The 19,157-nt window shown below is 41.2% G+C and overlaps 1 protein-coding gene across 3 annotated transcripts in view; it reads left to right on the forward strand.

The window, feature by feature from the left end:
- Positions 1-1,945: 1,945 nt before the first annotated feature.
- sema6cb (semaphorin 6Cb) overlaps positions 1,946-19,157 on the forward strand; it is a 165,219-nt gene continuing 148,007 nt past the window's right edge. For all 3 annotated transcript variants that reach the window (XM_067600560.1, XM_067600562.1, XM_067600561.1), the window contains exon 1: positions 1,946-2,186. The gene's annotated coding sequence lies outside the window, so the exon portion shown is untranslated. The remainder of the gene's footprint in view (positions 2,187-19,157) is intronic.

Below are 19,157 nucleotides of genomic sequence, written 5' to 3' on the forward strand. Positions count from 1 at the left end.
AAACATTGAACTGGTTCTTTAATAATACCAATAACAATCAACCCAGCAATCATTTTGTCAGAATAGCTTTGTGTGCACATGAAGAGGTCTACAATGAACAAGCAGCAGACCCCCAGGCTTTAAAGGTGTTTGCATCCAGTGCTCAGAGATGCAACCACTCTAATGTTAGTCTGAAGAAAAGAAAGAAAATTCTAAACAAAAACAGCTTGTTAATATAATATATCAACACTTTGTTCTGCCAAAACTATTACTGGCAGAGTGTTATGGTGGACTGAGGGTGGCCAGAGATTTAGTGTGTCCACGCAAATCATGGCCCTCTGAGCTCTTGTCCTTTCCCTTCCCTCAAAAGAATCTCACCACAACAGGCAGCATCACACTGCCAAGAGAAATGACTGGAGCAAATCTATCAGGGTTGAGTCAGAGCTAACCAAAAACACACAACCATTTTTCTGCGGCTTGAGGCCAAAGAGGAATGTAATGAACAAGCATGACCTGAAAGGAGGCCATTTTATTTATCTGACTACCAAGTGGCTAACAGTATATATATCATAACTACTGTGGACAATCGCTTGCAGAAGCCACTTGTACTGTACTCCTTTTTTTTTATAACATAGGAACATTTTGACAAGAAAGACTGACTGAAATTGAAATGGAATAGATGAAGACTAGAGATGAATGAATCAGTGAGACCGTGTCCATCTATTAGATTATCATCAAGTGCTGAGGCAGAGTCAGATCAAATGTCTCAGCACTGCCATCTCTTGCGCAGGTGTCTTATTAGTGTTTCTGGGAATGTACAATGCATCACCATCACCGACTAATTAGCTGTTGTTGGTTCACTTTGTCCTCAGCTTTCAAATTATATTCAGCTTTCATTCTGTAAACAATAGTACATGCAGAGAACGTGCAGTTTGCATTTGTGCCTCATCTACAAAGTGAACCTATAGGAACACGATGTGTTTGATAGAGACAGTCACTGTGTACATGCATTATATATGTTTATTTATGCAGTATGTCATGATGATAGGTTTGGAGTGGACTAAATGCTGTATAGCAGTAGCGCTGAATCGAAGTTGATTAATTAATTAGTCAATTGACAGAGAGTTGATGATCATTTCTGCTAAATGAATAGTTGAGGTCACTTGCCAAGAAAAAATGCCAAGGATTTTTACAGTTTTTCCTCTGTTTTTTTTAATCATTGTAAACTGAATATATTTGCATTTTGGACAATTTTTTGTGTGGATGAAACAAACAATTTGGAGACGTCACCTTGAGCTCTTACATCTTGTGGTGGGTGTTATGTTACTAATTTAGGACATGTCATAGACTAAATAATTAACTGATTAGTCAAAACAATAAGGATTGACTGATTAATCAGTGATGAAAATAACTTAATTATAATAATTGCTCCTGTAGACTTCATACAACTGTACAAACTGTATTATTCTGTTCTCATGAATCAGCACATTCGTCACATTTAGAAATTACTTGTGACTATAATAAATAATAATTGCTATTATAATTCATAGTATAACACATGAACTGAAAACTGTGAAATTATGACAACTGATTAATGTCTTAGTATAGAAATAATTATAATACCACACATTTGCCATTGTGGTGTAATACAATATAATTTACAGGAGAATAATGTGGGATTTTTTTTTTTTTTACATTTATTTAAATAGCTTTAACTCCTCCCATAAAGTGACACTAATGTGTGTGTTTAAATCCCCTGTCCTGCGCTGTGATTGGCGGGCTGGGTTTACACGGGGCCTTGTTATTCAAGCATTCAACATCTGGGAGAAAAGTGAGCCGGGCTGGGCGGGGCGCTACACAAAAGCTAATTCTCTTGACCAATCAGACACGAGATGAAACCCTATGCTCACCTGTGATTGGTCGGTACGCCTGTCAAAGTATGCCGCGGGGGCGTGGCCTAAGCGGCTGCCGAAGTGTTGTGATTTCAGTCTGGCTTCAGTCTTGTCACAGTAGTGAGGGGCGCCTTTTCGCTGCTCTGGCGCTCTGGGAATACTAACCGTTTGGCGAAGAAAACTAGCTTTAACTAACATACTCTTTGTCTTTTTATTTTTCCACCGCGACTATACATCTTCGTCTATTCTCAGACAGACGACGAATATATATATTTTTCCCCCACACACACTGGAGCTACGAAGGAAACAATAAAGGTAAGAAGTGCTCGCTAGTTGGGAGACTTTACGATGCTGCTGCTGCAGCTGCGCTTACTTTGCTCATTAAGAGTCTTATGCTTCAAGTTTGCCACGGCAGAGGTTATTTAACTGTGTGCAGCCCTTTTAAACCTCCACATACATTTCAGTCACGTAAACGCACCATATCTGACACGTCTTTTTAGCTCAAACTCTTCCTTCACTCTCTGCAAGTTGAATTTGGGCTCCAGAAAAGCCTCACTGTCTCTCTTTTTCTCGGCTGTTTTTTTTTTTTTTTTTTTTGGGAAGGGGGGGTGGTGGTGTTGGACATTTTCACACTGCGGATGAATAGCAGTAATTACAAGCTTGTATCAGCTAACGTTACACTGATTTTTTTTTTTGCGAGCTATTAAATACATTTTGTAGACCTCTTTAACCGCGCTGTGGTCGGCTTTTGACACCCAGTCGCAGATTTATATACATATATGCTTTGTCTCGGCTGCAACTAAATGTCTCATTATATCAAAACCCGCAACAGTGAAATGATGTTTTCTCTTTACATCGATTGTTGTTATAGTCCTCAGCAACTTATCACGAATTAACAGCTGATACGGATCTCTTGAGTGGCATCTTGCCCATGACACTAATTGAATTGGGATACTCTGGTTTATTTTACAACGGAAAGACACTAAATCTGTTTACTCAGGATCAGTTTGTGCGAAGAAAATAAGCATCTAGTCGGGAATTTGCTCTGTTTTTTTTTCCACTAGCAGATAACATTAACAAATTAATTTGAGCTTTCGAGTGCCTGAGGAGGGGGGGAAGAGGGGGGGGGGAGAGAGGAAAAAACACACAGTGGTTGCGTGACTGTTCGATTAAATTGAAACCACAGATTTCCCTTTCAATTTGCATAGATTTTACCTGCTTAATAAACGTGCTTACTTCAGCTGCAGTTCTATCTTAATGCCAAACTCGGGAAAGGAGGGGAAAAAACGATGAGCTCATTGTTCTAACAGGTTTCTGCTTTTTTTTTTTTTTTTTTTGCACGCAGGGCTCCAGCAGCAGTCAGTATTGGACTTCGGTATTGCCAGCAATGCACAAAGAGATTAGAAACCTGTGTTTTTCTCTCATTACGTTCCCAGGAGCCGCTGGTGGTTATTTATGTTGAAATAGATGCTCGGAGCTGCTCTTGAGGCATCCTCTGCAGAAATGGGAGTATGATTTGTCTCAGCCTGTTGTGCATTAGCCCCTCTCATCTCCCTCAGTGGGTGTTCAGTTTCAGTTGAGGCTAAGAACATTTCAACAATAAATAAATCTCTTCTGTGCAAAAAAACAAAACAAAACAGAGATAGACTACGCCACTACTTTTTTTTCAACGTTGGCCTGTTGCAAGGTAACCTGCACCTTCCTGCTTGACTCAAAGGCGTTTTGGTCCTGTTGTTTTTCTCTGATCCATCCTTGGGTTTGCAAAAGTTTTGCAGGCATTTTAAAAATTGATGCTTAGCTTAAGGGTTACATTGCCTTGATTGAACTGCAGAGGTAACTTCTGCCCATTCACAATGTGCTTCCTCTTGTTTTTTTGGCTGTTTTAGAAAGAGGGCAACATAATGCACTTCCTGCTCCAACCAGTCAGATGTTTAAATGGAGACAGTGTGGTTGGATCTTGTGATTTTCTTTGCTTTGTCCCCCCCCCCCCCCCCTTTGCTCCTCTCAGCTGCTGCAGTGATATCACAGGATGGAGAGAGGCCACTGATGGCTTGCGGTTCCCCACCGCAGTTGTACAGTGACTTAGCACTCTGTGCTGCTCGGAGGACGTTGCAATGTGGTTTCAGGTTATTTTATTTGACATGTTGCTGTTGTGCTGACAAGGAGAGGTGCTGCCGGAGCCTTGTGTCGTAAGCCGGCATATTTCCCTGCACTCCCTCTTATACTATACATAGTGCATACAAATCTGCATTCAACCCTCGTTTGTGGCAGTCTCCCACGCTCACAATCAACCCCTCTGTTTTTTTTTTTCCTCTTTTTTTTCACACAGCAACCATTTGGAAAGTCACATTTTGCTGATGGATGAGTTACAGTCAAAAAAATTTGAGCAAAGTACCAGCGGTGGCATTCATTTCCTCGTCACCGCTGAAAATTGCTCGCTCTTCGTCCAGCTCTCATTTTCAGGCCCTGATAGGTTCATCGCTCAGTTAGCATGGTTAATGGTGCATTTAGCCCAGTGTGTAATTTTATTTCCGATTTCCATTTCGGCGCTTGCTTTTAGTTTGAAATGACAAGAGGCCCCGATGGAGGGGGCCCCCGCGTGTGCAGATGGCATCTTCCTAATGGTCCTCAGGGTAATGATGTTTGAAATAGGCTCCTAACCAGGACTGAGGACTGTGGCCCTGGGGGGGGAGGTTCAGCAGGCCCATTTCCATTTTCATCACTGAGATAAAGTGCTCAATATCTGAACATAGCTACATATAACACTCATACACAAACACACACACAGTTGCTCTACAGTTTGGATTGGCCGGAGGGGGGAAAAAAAGGGAAACATCACTGGGACGCACGAAGACACGTTACATTAAACGCTCAGCCGAACTTGCAGTCGCTGAATTGCTGCGCTCACGCTCATTTTCCCCCCCATTTGAAACTCAGCAGAACTTGAGAGCGTCGGATGATGTTTTTTGGACTATTGTTGTGGCAACTCGACAACAGCGATTTGTCTGAGGCGTCTCAGAGCTCAAACACACGGCGGCGGCGTCTTGCAACCGCCGAGGTCTAAAGGAACGGGCCGGGGCGCGGCGCCGTGCTTCAGGAAGCAACAGTTAATCTCAGCTCCTCATCCGCGACATATGGGACTTTGTTTGGCCCTGCACCTGAGAGAGGCACCCGGTCCGTGACACCTCATATTTCATTTCGATAACGGTTGGTTACCCGTGGCAACGGGGCAGCCAATGAGAGCCCCGCTTCTTGAAGGGGATGGTGTGTGGGGGAAAAAAAAGGGGGGGAAGAGTGTTGGCTGTGAAGGTGTGAGCTCCAAGGCCCTCCACACTCCCCCCCCCTCCCCCCCTCCACCCCTCCACACCGCTTCCTGGCTGGTTGTGTTGTGTCCAGTGAAGGGTGTGGGACCCCTGGGGAGTGAATTATTACCTGTCAGCCCCACAGGCTCCCCTCCATCCATAATCCAGGGCTGACACAGCACAGGCCAGTCTAGGCTATCTGCCGAGACCACCGGGCCTTGGCCTCCAGGTTTTGGCCCCGTTTGGCCACAGCTGGTAAGAAATCACATTAACATGTTGCATCAAGCGTTACAAATGGGAGGGTTAAGAATAGCCGGCAGACTCGTCTCGTGCCTTTTCGCAGCGTGGATGAAGTGGATCCTCAATCACTGTTCTGACTGGATGTGACTTTTTTTTTTTTCTTCTTCTTCTTTTTTTTTTTTTACTCAAATGGTTTTCAGCCACTTTTCCAACTGAGCAGAAACAACTCTGTTACAGTGCCTGGAAAAAAAAATCAGTTTTGCTGATTCAGTGCACTGTATCTCTCAGGTATAGCGGCCTGCATGGTTTTTAAAGTTCATTTATAGACATGATGTGTACTGCCAATGTATCTGTTTGCCTGTTATTGCAGGCTCCTTGAAGTAAAGGTGGGTGTTTTCACCGCTGACTACCTTTTTTTTTGTCCCACCAGTCCAATCATCCGCTATTAGATTCGAATCCTTGGCAAGCTCGTAATTACTTCTGATTCCAAAAACAGGCGTGCAGCGGCTTCCCCCGCCGCGGCCCTGGTGCGGTTTAGCGCAGGACTGGAAATTACAGCCGAGCTGATGAGTGCGTAAATTTTCGGGGAGGAAAAGCTTTTGAGTTCAGCGAAAGGCTAGAGGCAGAAGAAGAAGAAGAAGAAGAAAAAAGCCGGGGCGGGAGGCGGCGGCAGACCACAAACTGGACAAGCGACAGACCTCGGGTCCGGCCATCCAGACTGGCTGTCTTCCTGCGGTTTATGTCGAGCTGTTCTTCAGAAACGTTAACCCCTTGTCGAACACGGGGGGGGGGGGGGGCTCCGCTCGCCAAACCCCACGCCACAGCCACAAGCAGCGCAGCAGGAACACTGGATGATTGTCTGTTCCGCTTCATGAAGCACAGTGGCTGGAGTCCAGCAATTACAGGGGGAAAATTTAACCTGTGGCTGGCAATGTCAGCAAACCGCCTCAGATTGATATTTTTAGACCGGAGAAGGTCTTATGGCACATGAGAGAATCTTTAAAATTTGAAACCTCAGCTGTCTTTTTCTTCTTTTTTCTTTTTTAAAAAGGCTTATTCTCCTTTTTGTTAAATGTCTGTGTTAAGTCATGCACTGAGGTTTCTGTGTTTTGTTTGTGGTTTTGTTTTTTAAAACGCTGCCGTCTAGATTCATAATACTTGTAGATTTATGTATTTTGGCTCTCTCTCTCTCTCTCTCTCTCTCCCTCTCCTTTCCGCCGTATCAGTTTCCCTTCACATGAAAGAAAAGGGTACCTACACATAGCATAGGCACACGCACGCTTTGATTTGAACGAGGATGCTCGCGCTACCCACAGGGCAGCGTGGAAGCAGCATGCACAACAACAACAACAAAAAAAAAAAAGGGATCTCTCTTGAAAGGAAAATGAATCATCCAAAAAAAAAAAAAGAATCCTTGTCATATTTCATGCATATTTTATGTGTAGAAGTAGCTAATGCGGCTTCATATGTGCATGGATTTTCATTGTTTTAAAGGATTAGCGTATTAGCTGATGACTAAGCGCGAAGATCCTCCAAATACTCCCATTCAGCTGCGTCACCCGAAATACCCACAATCCAGTTCATTTAAAAAAAAAAACGACTCAGTAGCATAATATGAACTCCCTACAGATTAAGATAGAACCGACACCCCTCTCGCCACCACGGAGAGACTATAGAAACCATTCTCCTCACTTCTGTGTGTGTTTTTTTATAAAAGGAAGTGTCTCTGTAAACAGCCTCCGGCCATACATACCAGATATTGATCGTTGAACTCGTAGTCGGGTGGGCAGAGGGGGTGGGGAGGGGAGGTGGGGGGGGGGTGGAGATGCAAAGGTGCATTGGTTTGTTGCTCCAAATGATCTCTTAATCACTTCATAATGAGGGCAGACCTCCTGAATCATTGATCAGCCAGCCAGCCAGGCTGAAAGTGGAGCGAAGCCGCCCCGACTTCCCCAAGTCCTGACCTTCCCGCTGGAAGTGAAGGCACCGTGTGAGTTTTATCAATGAGACCAAATAAGTTTTGCTGTAGTGTTTTATACTGTAGATGATCTGGTTGGGCCTCTGCAATAAACCAAAAATGAACTCACCCATTGGTATGTTTGGTAGATTAACGCCTTGACGCTGCTTCACTCATACAGACAGAGATGAGGAAGATGATGTGAGATGAGATGAGGAAGCTTTGTTACACTGAGGAAGATGCTTTTTTTTTTTTTGGGCTTCAATAAACATGATAGAGGAGAAGATGAAGGTAAACGCTGACAAGAAAATAGTTAGCGGCACAAAAGCAATTTCACCTGAAACATGACCGTGTCAACATGACGAGTGCACGGAGGAGGAAAAAACGCACATAGACGCAGCAGGTTATTACATATGCATCAGCTAAAGCCTCCGCATGACATCAAATGCACATGAATTGAAAAACAGGGAGGCATAAAAGTGTTATTCACAAGTATTTTTTATAGTTGCAAGACATGTGAAGGTTATTTCTATTCTCTGTTCTAGCAAACAAATGTCCAAATGTTCTCTGTTCTCTCCCAAACAGTCAGAGTCATCATCCATTATTACAGGTTTATTGGTCAGCACAAAGCCCTTATCTCCAGTTCTGGTGATTTATTATTTGTTTGGAGTATTTGATTCATTTTTTTTGTGAGTTGTGTAGCACTACGAGCACCTCAGGTTTATTTCTATTGGCAGATATCGGACCGACGGGCTTCTTCTTGGAGAGGGTTTTCTTGTTTTTGTTTTTTAACCACAGCAAGAAAAGGCAGCCATGATTTCTTTGTTCTTGGTTTTGCCAACTAAACCATAAGAGAAATGCAGATACATCTAGACAACATGTGTCAAACTCAAGGCTCGTGGACCGAATCCAGCCCGGCACCTCATTACATGTGGTCCGTGACATGTGTTGGTGTGTAGGTGAATAAATGTGAAGCTAAAGGTTGTCTCAGGTGATTCTGAGTCCAAAATCTGTGAGAATGTTTATATCATACATACTTCATAGATGGACTCTGGTCCGGATCCGGATGAATAACAATTTAATCCAGACTTGGAACAAAATTGAACCACAACCTGGACCCGGACCACCTTTGAGAGACACACGGCTGTCACGTGACCTCAGCTGTCATCATTCAGCCGCCACTCTAGTTGCCACAGTTAGCAGGTTGTTGAGGAATGTAGGAGCTCCGCTTGATAAGATAAGAAAAGAGTTTCACAGTGAAAAACACGCATAAAAGGATGACTTCATTACTTACTGGTATCCTATTTCATTTTTTTCAATAAATCGTCTAATAGTTGTACACTTTAATGTCTGCTCGTCATCATTATTCCTAGAATTCTGCTTTCAGAGCTCGTTATTATGAAGTTATTACTAAAACCAAAATCAAATGCAGAGGCAGGAATGTAATATGATAACAAGTAGATACATTTATACAGTCTCACATTTACAACCGGCACTCTGAGGGCAGCCGTGATGCTGACGTGTCCCGGGATGAACTTGAGTTTGACACATCTTATCCAGACAGTGAACTCTGACCTGTGTAAATATCATTCCTAAGGTGGTTTGAATAATTTTGATTATGACAAAATAACCACTAAAGGTTGTATTAGAAGGTTGTGGACAGTGGTAATGTTGGATTCACAGGACTTTATTTTTCAGGTCTTATCCATTTGGTTCTTTTATTCCACAATTAACAGTTCATGGATTCAGTTTCCATAAAATGTACTATATCACATAAATATATATTGGTAATGTAGTAAGTTTTATTCATATTTCTCATCATCTCTTCCCTCATCTTCGTCTTCATTGCTAAGTGTTTTTCTGTGCTTCGTTTCCCAGAGATCAGCTCTCAATCAAACGGCGCAGGGCTGCACGATAACAGTTCTCTTCCTCGGATTTTTCAATTTGTGAAGTTTTCGTTTCCGTTAGTGGAGTTATTTTCTTTGCCTGTTCAGCCATGATGGCTATCACAGCTTGTACTAACAGCCTAGTTACTCTCCTATTTCCTCCAAACAAACGGCTGTTGTTGCTGCAGGAAATGTAACCATCCATCTTTGTGCCAGAGGTTATTTCCCTGGAAAGACCTACCAGACACCCAGGGCCTCTCACCACCTCTCTCGATTCGGTGTAAACTCTTAAAAAGAAGGGTTCGGCGCAGCAGACATTCGTCTTCCTTTTCAGCACAAGATGTTCGTTACTGACACATGTTGCCTTGAATAAGAACATATCTCTCTTCTGTTGAAATGGTCCTTTTTTTTAAAAAACAGAATACTTTGTCCTGAAGTGACATTCTTGGCTCATCATTAGTAAAACAACACACATCCTGCTTTTGGGTGACACAGAGTGAAATCTCCCAGCTGATGGAATGATGAAATTTAGAGAAAACAAGGTTGATTCAGGCTCGATGGAGAAAAACAGGTTGGCTTCATTTAAGTTGGCTGACGACGCCTGAGAATCTGCTGTCAGCCATGTCTATTTTGGCACAATTTTGTTTTTAGACTATTCGTTAGTCTGTTGTTTAAACTGAAGTGAGTTGGACAAACTTCTCTGCCAGACTGTTAGATTTTTGGGTTTATTTAGGAGTCAGCTGCATGCCTAAGCTCCCGCTTTGTGCAATTTTAAGATAAGAAAACTTTTTCTAATGTAGCGGTAATGCAGGTAATCTGGTGAAGGCAGCTCGATAGAGGCGAGTTTGAATGAACAGCAGCCAAGTTGTGACACTGAAAGATCTGCTGAAATTTACATTAGAGTTAGATCTCCTAGTCATTTTTATTTTCCCTTATTAATTCATCTGTCAGTTACTTTTTGATGCATTGTTTACTCTATGAAACGTCAAATATGAATGATGACAATTGTCACAAGTTTCCAGAACCCTAATTACTGTCTAAAATCATCTCAAACAAACTGTTGTTTGAGCTATACATGAAACAGCAACGATTTAATCATCAGTTATTCATCAACGTTTTATTAACAACAATAGCAAAAAAATACCAAGTTCCAGTTTCTTAATTGTGAAGAATCGCTGCTTTTCTTTGTTACAAGTAGACTGATACTGGATTTTTGGGATACCGATACTGATATTAGGGAGTAAAAAAATTCTCATATCGATATATCAGTTGATAATCTTTTATATACAGAATATATACATACATACATGCACATTTTTTGCAACGATACCTCAAATGTGGTTATCAAACACTTGTGATAAAGATGATAATGGAGGCAGGATGTTTTACACTTCAACAAATTTTATTGTATAAAATGACATCAGTGCACTGAGACAGTGAAACTTCACTGGCAGTTTAATAATTATTAATAACTCAATAAAAGAATATAGGCCTATACATAAAATGCTGCCTATATAACTTAAAAAAAATATTGGCGCATTTTGGACAACATATCCAATAACGTCCGAATATCGGCCGATAATATCAGTCAACCCATATATATATTTTTTAATTTTTAAAATTTTTTTAGTTATATAAGCAGCATTTTATGTGTATTTAATCCTTTTGTTAATTCAAGTTTGATATATAAATGTTTTTTTTTATTTATCGGTATTTATAATTATTAAATCCCTGTGTAGTTTACTGTTTAAGTGCACTGATGTCATTTTATACAATAAAATATCCTGCTTCTATTACATATCTTTATCACAAGTGTCTAATAACCACATTTGAGGGATCATGGTGAAAAATATGTGTTTATGTATATATTCTGCATTCTAATTATCGGCCGATATATCGATATTGGAATTTTTTTTACTTCCTAATATCAGTATCGGCCCCAGAAATCCAGTATCAGTCGACTCTACAAGACTGAGGAGTTCATGTCCTCACATTACATTATACATTACATTATACAAATGATCAGCTGATGATTTAATAAAACAATCTGCAGTTTATTTGATAATGAAAATAATCCTTAATTCCAGCTCTGTTTTGACCAATGGTCAAAAAACTCAAAACTATTCCAATGTATAAAAATAGGGGGAAAAAAACAAGCAAATCCTCACTTTTTCTTGAGAGGTTTGGCAGTGATAACTGATTATTTAGCCAAATATTTGTAGTAAGAATCACTATTTTTGGTGATGTTTTACATCTTGGAGTGAAAGTCAGCAGAAATCCACTGAACTGAACGAAGACGTGTAAGGAAGTGTGCAAAGTGTTGTTGTTGTTGGAGAAGTAGTCCCCATTCCTGAGGCCCAGAACAAACCGGTGATGCAAAGCAATGACGGTTAAGAGTTTTTGGCAGAGTGAGACTAAGCAGCCATTGAATAGCCTATCTGATATCTTTTTTTTTTTTTTTTTTAAGGCTTCTCTTTTGATAATCCGTTGCACAGCGATTGTCTGGCTTGTCACATCTTGGCTAAAGCAATTAGGCTGACTGCATGAGGATGAGGAAGGAGGTGGTGGGGGGGGGGATCTGCTGCTTAGTTACTATAGAAGTAATTCAGAGTTATGATCATGTCTCATTGTTGCTTATTGCAGTTTTTCGAAATGAGAATTTTTATGGTCCTGAAACGTGAAATGAAGCAGGAAATTAAAAACCTAAGATAAGCTTCTTTTTTTTTTTTTCTTTTTTTTTTCTGTCCTCTTCATCCCAAAGCTGCTGCCTTCACACAGTAATGCCCCATCATATCCCATCCCTGCTTTACACACACTCACTCAGAAGGTGACAGGTATTCACATATTTAATTTATTTAAGCGTTCAGAGAAAATTTGTTTTTCTGTGTGTGTCTTTTTTTTTTTCTCAAAGAGCTATCACACGTCCTTTTTTTTTTTTTGAAAATTGACTCTAAGCAGTGTAATGTGACATGCGTACCTTCAATGAGAGCTCTAACTGCATCTAATTTCCAAACTTTCCAAAAATAGCGAGAGCAGGTTCGACCTTGTTCCTTGTTCTAAAAGTTGGCCAAGTCCCGTCGCACCTTCCTGCAACTGTACACTTTCTGTGAACGGAGTTAAACTCTGCGAGCCCTAATTTTTCGGGGTGAAAGGTTTATTGATGGGTTTATAAAACTCTTGATCGAATTCCAAACTCTCCTCCACCCTCAGGATCTTTTTATCCGATTTCTTATGCATGCACTCTGCGCTCTGAAGATAGGAATTGTGGCTGATTTTCCGCAAAAAAAAACAACACTCAGCGTACCCTTGTGCTTAAATCTGGAATGTGTTAAATTTAGACTGTGCCATGCATCTTTTAAGATTTAACTCTGAATGTGTGTGCTTGTGCTTGTAGTGTCACCTGTTTGCAGGCATTTGGGGGTGGATGCTGGCTGTTTTTTTTTTTTTAATCTATACTTTAGCTCTCACGCTATTATTTGTGTATATATTTTAGCGGCCACCATATGTGCAGTGAATATTTGGCTCAGACACGGTGTAAGATAAGTCTGCTCGCCTACACTTAGCTTGGTCAATTTCCTCCATTTTCTCAGAACTCCGGGCTTGTTTCCATCGAATCAAGGCTATTTTTAAACTGGTCTTTGCAGGAGGAGGAGGGGGAGAGGAGGGGAGGTGGGGGGAGGTTGTTTATCTGGGGAGGGTTTTAGTTAGTGTCATATGAATCCAAACCAGGCAACAGTCCAGGGTGAGTAAAACACACCTCCTCCTCCCCCCCTTCCAGTGCCATGAACTCTTCACATAACACAAGTTATGTGTTGACTCACCCCTGCAGCTGTGTGTCTGTGTGTGAGATCGGAGGAGAAGCAGCTTATTGATTCTTTGTAGACGCATCATGAGTCTCTCCTGAGCAATTCAGCATTGATACACATATAAGTCTTGATCAGATTTTTTTTTTTTTTTTTAAATATCGCTTTAATAAATAAAAGTTATTTTAAATTGAAGTGTTTGGACAGCACAGATGTTTTCCCACATTGTTAAAGTTCACTAATAACATAAACAGCTGAATATTGTAGATTCAAATAATACAATATGTTTACAGTGTATAACTTTAAGATGACTGGAGCCAGGGTGATTATTGTAATTACTATTTTATTCATTAATCCACCTTATTTTTTCAATTAATTGTTTAATCTACAATGTCAATTTTGAAAAATATCCAAGGTCAAACTTTAAATCGTACGTTTTGCCCAACTCACAGTCCTATGCTGTAATTATGGGCTGCAATTAATGATATTTTTTATTATCAATTTATCTGACAGTTTTTTTTTTCGATTAATCGTTTGGTCTATAAGATGTAAAATTGTGAAAAACGATCATTACACCATTACTATCATGTATTAAAGGACCAGTATGAAGGATTTAGTGGCATTTAGTGGTGAGGTTGCAGATTGCAACAAACTGAATACACCCCCATCCCTCCTCTTCCCAGTATGTAGGACAACATACGGTGGCCACGAAACTCGCAAAAAACGCGAAAGTCCCTCTCTAGAGCCAGTGTTTGGTTTGTCCGCTCTGAGCTACTGTAGAAACATGGCGGTGCAACATGGCGGGCTCTGTGGATGAGGACCAGTTCCTTATGTAGATATAAAGGGCTCATTCTAAGGTAACGAGTTATTTTCAGTTGATTTAAACACTAATTAAAACATACTTATGAATATTATTTTCCATTTCTGCCAAGTCCCTTCCACGAGATGCATTAAAATTCTGCACACTGCACTGCTTAAAGTATTAAATTTGAGAAGCTGTTTTGGCATTTTTGCTTAAAAAAAGGACAAAAATGACTTTTGAGAAGCCAGAACATTGAAATGTTTGGTATTTTTCCTTGAAAAATTACACAAACCATCAATCAGTTATCAAAGTAGATAATTCATTTTCTGTTTACAATGATGTAAAGCAGAGCAAAGCAGGGAATGTTTGTCATTTTTGCCTGATAAATGACACATTTTTTTAGTCTACTGACTAATTGCTAACACATGTCAAAAACCTCGCGGGCAACGAAGCATGTTGTTAACAAACCTCAACCTGCCAGTTGTTACACATTCGATAAAACGATAATCGCAGTAAATTCATCTGACCTTTCTCTTGATATTGATGATTGTTATTGCGAATGAGGTCATACATGAAGAAAGCATACAGAAATGAAACATGACTCACGCTCCAAGCTTGAGTGCATGTATGAGTTTATATCTCCATCTGTGCGTTGTGATAGTTTCCACGTCTGATATTATCAGTAATAGCGGCTTTGAAGGATGTTATTGTTTGTCTAATATCTGCTTGTAGATGGAGAGGGTCAACTTGTTTGTCAGGAAATTGGATCATTGTCAAACAGGGATCCTCCAAACATGAGCACAATCTCAGAGTAATCAGTGATTATAATTTTTTTGCCATAATTGTGCTGCCCTGGATAGCTGCTCGGAGCCCAAAAAAAAAACATGTTCATTAATTTACTCTCAGGCTGTAAACTTATTTCCACCCCAGAGAGACACAAACACAACAAAACACCTCCCACTCAGTCACACAAGCCACTTCCTCGGTCCAGAGAATGAAGCCTCCTCTGCTGTTTGATCTCTCTTCATTGGTTCCCTGCGTTTCCTCCCTGCCTCCCCCGTCTCTCTCTCTCTCTCTCTCTCCCCCGAGGGGCAGTTTCTGCTGACTGATGGCATGAAAACCAACTGGGGGGTAAACAAAGCACCCACCACCAAACCATGTTATTGCTTTAATGTCACAGCTCAGTGACAGGTGGCTGGGTGAAAGGAGTGAGGGGGGGGGGGGGGCAACACACACACACACACTCCCATACTTTCAGTCTTAGGCCACGTCTGAGGCTGACAGCAGCCCTCCAGCAAAACACACACACACACACACTGCATTGGTGTGGGGGGGCTTGTTGCTACAGGTACCAAGAGGATGAAATGCCAAGAAGTCCAGTTTGAAGGCTATCTGGCACAAAGACATTGCAGAGTTAATACTTCTTTGAGGCAGGATTGTTGCAATAATTTTCTCCTGCAAGGTTAACTGTAAAATGAGCACAATGCTACAAAGAATTCACCTGGGTAGGATCTTTGCATGAATTTTGCTTGGCCAATGTAGTGTACGATGTTGCAACAGGAGCAAAAATCATGTCAATACTTTATATATTATTATATATTTAAACTGCCAAATATAAACGGACAAAAACATTTAAAAAATTTCAAACAAATCCATTTTTAAATGCAGTGTCGCTGCTACGTACATGTGTACAAGTGCCGGAGGGGCCGCCAAACAGCACCTCGGTAAAGTTGGAAATATATTCACAGATTTTAACTTCCTGGATCAATATCTCACAAGTCAAACATTGTTAAAACACAAACTCTTTCCTACTGTAATAAGGTAGACAACGAGCTAATTTTCACCCAACAGTAAATTCTTTGTCTTATCAAGCTTTTACAAACTTAAAAGAATCAATCTGTCACTCAATTAAATTAAAATATCTGCTTTGTCAACATCACAGAATGAATTAAAATACAGTGTTTACAAATCAAGGTATCATCAGAGTCTCTGTTCTGTATATCCAAGCTTATGAATCCTGAACCGAACAAATTCCACAACTGTACTTGGATAAAAACCATTTCTAAGAAAGGTTTTCTGCGAATAGAAACGACATTGCATATAATCAAATCTCTTGTGCAAGTTTCATTCACTGTCCTAATGGAAATCATGACTCATTTAACAAGCAACAGCCCCCCCACCACGATCTGGCCACACTTCCTGCAGTGCAGTCCTCTTCGGTGTTTGTCAGTCAGTCAGTCAGAGCCCCTCTGATGTGAAAATTAAATGCATAGAAAAAGAGACCAACTGCTCTGCGCCCAACATGTGCAGGAGACACAGGTCAGTTACTGCGTCGAAGCGGTCCATTTACCGGGAAGATCTTTTTAATTAGGCTATGTTCTTTTAATTAACCAGCCAGCATAATGTCTGTGTCCATTTGTCACCCCTGCTTTGCTCAGGCAGAGCCGGGTGAATATACCCTCTTTTGTCTACCCTCGGTTCCAGAGGTCCCTGCTTTCCATTATATTCCCTCATTCACTGAAAATGTATTTTTTTTTTTTTTTCCTCCTCCTCCTTCTTCTTCTCTTTTAGATTAGCATGATAATACCTCATGGAGGGGAGGGAAAGTGGTGAAGAGCTTTTGCGGGACTGCTCATCAGATTCACTGTGTGCAAGACTGTGGTTATTATCATACTGAATGCACCACCGGTTAAACTAACATCCTGAATTCCGACATTTATCTCCAATATCATAGACCGACTGTCAATTGCGTAGGGAGCACAATGGCAAATTATGGGTTATGTCTTGCTCCTTGGAGTCTAGATCTTTCCCCAGCGTAATTACGCTATGCTAATTCTGCCACCCCTCCTCCCCCCCACACCCCCCCAACCATGCGCCTCCCATGACAGGAACAAGTTTCCCAACTGTTTGGATGTCACAGAGTTGGATAAAGTGAAATAAGAGTGAAGAAATGTGTTGGTTTGCGTACCAGTGGTGCCCATTAAACTCAAGCACATCCTCTGTTTTACCCTTCAGCTGTGGGGGATTGGGGGGGGGGGAAAGGCTCAGCTGGAGCTCGTTGCCCCGTCTCCAGGGACGGGGTCGGATACAGGTCAGGCCACCTTGAACTCCTCAGCTGGATTTATTGTGTCGGAGGTGGACAGGGTCAGGCCACGCTCCTCCCCTCAACACGAGGACTTTGTTAGCATCAGACACGGAGCAGACACTGGCAGCACAGACAAATCCCTGTCACGCTCTCCGCGGTGAACGCTGCTCAGGTCAGGGGTCATGTGTTAAAGGGGGGTGGGGAAGGGGAGGGGTTTCCCTGTGGCATGACCTGAATACTGATTGATTTTTCTTGAGTGGGTGTCAAGGAAGCGGGGGCCTTTGCATGGTGATAGCAGGGAGGGGTCAAGCCACTTTCAAGCCCCCCCCCCCTTACCCCTTGTGGTGATGTGGAGTGAGGGAACGAGGTACAAAGCAAAGGGAAAGACGCTGGGAGTAACAACACGCCCGGCTCTTCTGCTCGACTGTGTACCTCAGCGGGTGTGTGTTTTCACTTTCCCTGAAACAAGACACTAGACCACATGTTTTCCTTTTAATAGACAGCTGAGCGGAGAAAGGGCAGGAGTGTGCTCTGTTTGCCAGATGATCACTGGGTTGTTGGCATTTGGTGGAAGACAGAAGAGGCCACACTCCCCCAGTCCCTCTGCTGGATTTATTACTTGTTGTTCAAAAAAATGCACAACCATGGTGGCCTCTGTCAGTTATATCAATCACGCAATTAGTGCAGTTCAAAGAGCTTTACGGGTTACTGACCATGGTCATCATTCCTATCAGTAATAATAATAAGAAAACATTAGTGAAATTATTAACTCTTTTGTGAACAGCCATACAGTACATTATTTCTGTGCAATTATAGTGATTATTACACATTTCAGATGCAACAACTTGCCTGCAAACTCAACTGTTGGCTTTCTTACAACTGGTCTCAAAGTTCCCAGGCCTAAGTGATTTATGTTGGTGAGTATCATGTTATCATAACCAACAGAAATGATGGCCAAAACAACGATAAACCGGGAGTTTCCTTTTAAACTAATTAAGACTGTAAAAATATACACGTAGACAGTGAAATGGAAGACTAATGTACGGAGATACAGAGTTTAACTGTGATTTAAAATGATAGAGAAATAAAAAAAAGAGAAAAGACAGCAATGAGTCACTGTTTTTTACCCTTTGTAGATTTATTTTATTGCTATTCATTTCTACCCAGAAAATTGTACACAGCATTGAACTTAATCTTAATCGTCTTCTGTCAGGGTGATTGTTTCACTGTCAGACACGAAGCCACTAAAGTATAACAGATTGTGTTTTCCCAGCAGTTCTCAGAGGTTTGACTTTTTTTTTTTCCAGAGCCGTTGATATATATCATGATATTTGAGCAGCGATGTAGGGCTCACATGTGGCTAATTTTGATGCCTTTCCAGAGGACAGCCATAATTATGAATAAAAAAGTTAATCGGCGATGGCACAATGCCATTTAAATGTCTCCCATCTCCTCAAGTGAAATAGAAAAGGTCACAAATAAGACTGAAACAGAGAACTCAACCGTCACCTTCAAACCTTGAATTTTCCCTATCAGGGTGGCTGTGATATTTCAACTTTTCTCTGCTTGAAGAAGCACCAAACTTTAGAGGCATCATCGTGTCCTTTCACTGAACCCCAGATTAATGAGGACATTTAAAACCCCATTGTTAAATTAAGATATAATCCAGACCGACTTGTAATCAATCCACAAAATAGCCAAAATTTTATGGTTTTGGTTGGTTGATTTTAAAGTATCGATCAAAAGCAAAGCCATTCTTTCTGACGCAATGTATTTTGGACCGTTCCTTGTGCTTTGTCTTGTTTGCAGATGGATAAAAGACATGAATATCTATTAAAAAAACTCAAGAAAAAGTACAAACTTAGATTTAAATTAAAACCTCTTTCAATTCCGACATCACAAGAAACCAGGAGCAAAGGGATCCAAAAGCAGGGAGGTAATATTCATGTGGACACAGAATGGTTTAATTAATGTGTTTTTTTAAGAAAGACAAAGAAGAAATGAGGGCTGAAAAGAAAGGAAGAAGTCTTTACAGAGTGGCTGATCAGTAATAGTGTACCAGTCTTGAGCTGTGGATGATCCGAAGAAGCTTCTAACGCTGATCCACGGACCAGATCGGCACCCCGGAGTTTTGATCCAGGATGATGAGCGACTAAATCTTCCTACATTGGGCTCAGTTGATTAATCAAACTGCTGCCAGGGTAGTATTAA

This window comes from Thunnus thynnus, chromosome 10, assembly GCF_963924715.1.
Source record: "Thunnus thynnus chromosome 10, fThuThy2.1, whole genome shotgun sequence".
Classification (NCBI taxonomy): Eukaryota; Metazoa; Chordata; class Actinopteri; order Scombriformes; family Scombridae; genus Thunnus; species Thunnus thynnus.